Source organism: Canis lupus, chromosome 32, assembly GCF_011100685.1.
Source record: "Canis lupus familiaris isolate Mischka breed German Shepherd chromosome 32, alternate assembly UU_Cfam_GSD_1.0, whole genome shotgun sequence".
NCBI lineage: Eukaryota > Metazoa > Chordata > Mammalia > Carnivora > Canidae > Canis > Canis lupus.
Window position 1 is genome coordinate 32,299,850 of NC_049253.1, and position 4,323 is coordinate 32,304,172.

The following is a 4,323-nucleotide window of genomic DNA, read 5'->3' on the forward strand; positions in this document are numbered from 1 at the left end:
ATATTTTGGTTACTGCTATAACTCTGATAAATCAAATTTTCATCTGGGACTCATGTTTCTGGTCTGCAAAATATGGATGATAACCTTTATAACCTCAGATGGTTGCTATGAAGCAAAATTAAACAGTGTGTTGTAGAAACGGGGAATATATTAATATAAAATAATATCAGTGTTATCCTCCTCTGAAATAGGGAGATAGATAGATAGATGATAGATAGATAGATAGATAGATAGATAGATAGATAGATAGATGATAGATAGATAGATAATAGATAAATATAGATAGACAGATAGATAATTTTAAAAAATGACAAGTATGTAGAAAGAGCAATTAAAAATCCAAAAGTATGTTTGTAAGACATCAATATAATTTTCTACTTTCTGAGTAGGTAACGTATTTAACAGCACTGCTAGATACATATTATTTTCCCATTTTAGGGATAATAAAAATGAAGTCTAGAGATCATTAACTCATCCAACATACATTTATTGAGCACCTCCAATTTAGGCACTGAAAGTTACTCTCCCAAGGCAACACTACAACCAGGCAGCAAAGTCAGGATTCATACCCTGGTCTGTCTGAGTTTAAAACCCACTTTAACAAGAATATGAAGTCTCTAAAAGCTATAAAAAATGCTAGAACTCATTCATTCTCAACCCTCTACTCCATGAAGGATTAAATTCCATGGAAGAATCTTTGCATCATCAGTAACTAAGATGAGAACATTGACAGGCTGCTGATAGTATTCCCAGATGACATCACCGACACACTAGATGATGAAGCAGAATCCAGTAATTCAGTTTAACAACTATTTACTGGTCACCAAGGATGAGTAAGGTAGTATGTCAGGTGGTTCTGGAGACACAAACATGAATAAGTATGTTCCTTTCCTAAAGAAGCTCAAAAGCTAGTAGGGGAAGCAGTCACGGGAGAGAACAAAGGCACTGAAGGACAGCTTGGAGATCCAGCTTGACAAACTTATTTCTGAGGACAACAGACAGCCCCTGGGTTTAGCACTCCATATAGTTTCATTGTTATTTTTCATTTGTGTGTGGAGGATGGGAAGACACTGAAGTTTTAGGGAGCTGAAGCAGGTAAATGTTATGTACCCCATAGGGATGTTATGTGAGGCCTGGGGGAAACTCAAGTTTTATTAAAAATAATCAATCTTTGGCTGTGGATACTAATGTTTGATTGGCACTTGATGATTCCCAAAACATTTCCTCAAAAAGATTACTCCTCCCAAGTGAAAACATGATTTACCAAAAAGCCTTGATTGCTTCCCTTTCAGGAAATGAAGATGCAGATCTTCACTTTTCTTCTCCATACAAAACTAACCGTTATTAATCCATCCCCTCAAGTTCATCAGCATTATGAGTTTTATGTTAAACTAGTTTCCATTGCAAGTGGGGGGTGCCAGGGAAAAATATATGCCCTCTTTTTTTTTAATATTTGAAATGTATATAGCAGGCATCTCAGAAAAATGAGTTACATTTCCATATGAAGATTCAGGATTATCAGTAAACTTGATGAAAGCTAAATTCTCTTTCCCAGACATAATTGCCATACAGGAGCATTTCTTTCTCCCCTGTTCTCAATCTTCATTATTATGCATGCAGCAGTGGGCACACTGCAGAGCAGGAAGGCATAGTCTCTGAAGTTTAAAGTTTGTTAAAATGCACATAACTGTACATATTAAAAATCTAAGCTTCTTCTATCTCCCAAATGCATAGGGGAACTAAGTTTGAAATTAAAGATAAAAAAAGAAAGTGCAGAAAATTGTTCTGTTTCTCTCTCTGTCATATATTCATCAGGATAGAGCTGCACGACAAATTCAATGAAATAAAATTAGTTTTTATAACTCAATGGGAGTTCTAGAAGAGCACCTGAACACAGTATTTGCATTGAACATTTGGAAAGACAGTGTCTCAGCCCCAAAGCACTGATACAGGTTTTATGAATATTAATGAAAAGTAACCACACCAACAGGCAAATGGTTCTTTAATGTTCATTCTCTCCTTCTCCTTTTTCCCCCCAAAATGTTCCTTTCAATGTTTCCTGAACAATTCAAGTGAGTGTCTCATGCTTTGTGCCCTACAGTTGAAATCATACTTGTTAGCCTAATTTCACACAGAAGGTTTTAGAATTGAAGTTGCCTCAGAAGCCACTAATTTTTATTTTTATTTTTATTTTTATTTTTATTTTTATTTTATTTTTTTGGAAGCCACTAATTTTTCAATGGATACTTCTATTCCCAGGCTGGAGTGATTTGATCCAGGCCTAGCAGCATAGATGGTGAAGATTTTATCGCAAAGTAAATGTCAGCCACAAGTGGGCATCAAGGATAGGTACGGGAACAGCAGGAGCTTGTTCAGGAAAGAGAAGGGAATGAACACTCATGGAATGTCCACACTGGGTCTGGCTCTTTGCTGCATTATCTCATTCAGTTTTTACAGTTCTTTGAGGTGAACATTATTATACTCCTCTTTATATGCTAATTCATTCAACAAATATGTTTCAAGCATCTATTACATACCATGGATTGTTTACAAGTGAATTAGACTATAAGGTCCTTTCTCTTATGGAACTTCATTGGATGGTATAAATTTAAAGAGCTTTAAGTCCATAGAGCATTTATGCATTAGTATTAATAAAAGGCTACCAAATCAGTTATTAGATATCCCTGATATATGTTCAATATCTTTGAAGTGCTTTGTCAACTGTAAAGCAGATATAAGAGCTTCACCTATAGGATATTATATATGCATGTGTATATGTGTGTATTAGAATATTCCTGATCTGACAAATAGGGATAAGAATACCTACTCCTAGAGTTGCTTTAAGGATGGTAGGAGAGAGCATATATATACACTTATGGGCTCAACAAATGTTATTTGCCCCTATATTTCACTTCCTTTTCCTCCAACTTATTCAAACACAACTTACCACTAATTGAAATGCAATTTAAGGAAGACTTATATTGGATTTGGAAATGGGGAGAGTGATTAATTTCTAAAGTAATGAAAAGGTGTCTTTTAAATGGAACTTACCTATGAGACAATCCCACTGCCTGACATCTATGGATGGCATTAGAGTTTTGTTGAATCTAAAAAAGAGAGAGAGACAGAAACAGAAATGAAACAGAAACACAAACCCCCATATTTTTGTGCATCTATATACCGTTCTTTAATGTGTAATAAACACATAGACCATAAATCATTTTTATATGTATAAATGTTTATTTACATATACACATAAATCATATTTAGAACAATTCAGAATTGATATAACATTCAAAAAATAATTTTAAAAAATATATATATTTACAGTCCAGCTTAATTGCAGCAAGCTTTTACGGAAGTCTTCTCCACGTTCTTCTTCTAGCATATCTAAAGCTTATAGTTTTGAGAAAGAGATGAGAAGGAAAACAGCAATATTTCATAAAACATCAAAGAAGAGTCATTGATGCTGCCCTGAAGAAATATTTAATGATAAACCTATGCTAAACTTAATAATATGCATTGTGTTTTCATTTCCCTTCCTCATTCTCTCTCTTTCTCATTTCTCATTTCTATAGAATTTCCCAAATACAAAATTTGGAACAATATATTGTCAAAAGTCTCCAGCAGATGGTGATAAAGGCATTACCAGATTGGATTTAGGATCCTCCCCACCAGTTAAAAAGATGTTGGTAGCACAATTTTTTCTTCTTCCTGAAAATCTCAAAGAAAATTCCAAGAAAAGAAGGCAGTCTCAAAATAATCCTCTTACTAGAAGTAAGCGAACCCAAAAGATCCGATTATCCAAACAACTATTTTCGAAATTTCCCCAAAGTCCAAAGACATGCCTTGAATGTTTTAGTCTTCATCTCAAGAGCCAACACTAAACACTTTTTCTTCTTAGGATAAATATCCACAATGGAGATGGTCTAAAAAATATTTTGGTCCAAAAAGAAAGTCTTTACCCTAATTTCCAAAATCCCGTTTTATTTTTTTATTTTTTTTCAAAATCTTTTAAATAGTTTCAAAGCTGAAGCATAATTAGGCAGAATTATGTTTTGTAATGATGTCCTCCAGGAAAGTCTAGAAAATAATTTTGCCATAGCCATGTGACTTTATATAAATGACTGCTCCTGTCTCTGCCTGTTCTTCAACTGAAAAGTGAGAACTTTTACACCAATGGTTCTCAACAGGAGGCAATCCTCACTCTTACTCCACCCCTATCCTCCCAATCTCTGGAGATATTTTTGGTTTAACAACTGGGGGTGCTACTGACATCTAGTGGGTAGAGGCCAGGGATGCTACTAAACACAGTGCACAGGA

The 4,323-nt window shown here is 34.6% G+C and overlaps 1 long non-coding RNA gene across 2 annotated transcripts; it reads left to right on the top strand.

The window, feature by feature from the left end:
• The first annotated feature begins 745 nt into the window (after nucleotides 1-745).
• LOC111093672 lies at nucleotides 746-3,504 on the top strand. Of its 2 annotated transcripts, none has more exons than XR_005382554.1 (3): nucleotides 746-1,095; nucleotides 2,260-2,466; nucleotides 3,386-3,504. It is a non-coding gene; the product is annotated as an uncharacterized LOC111093672 (long non-coding RNA). The 2 variants fall into 2 exon arrangements; XR_005382555.1 differs by having other exon boundaries at nucleotides 3,331-3,458.
• Nucleotides 3,505-4,323: the final 819 nt, after the last annotated feature.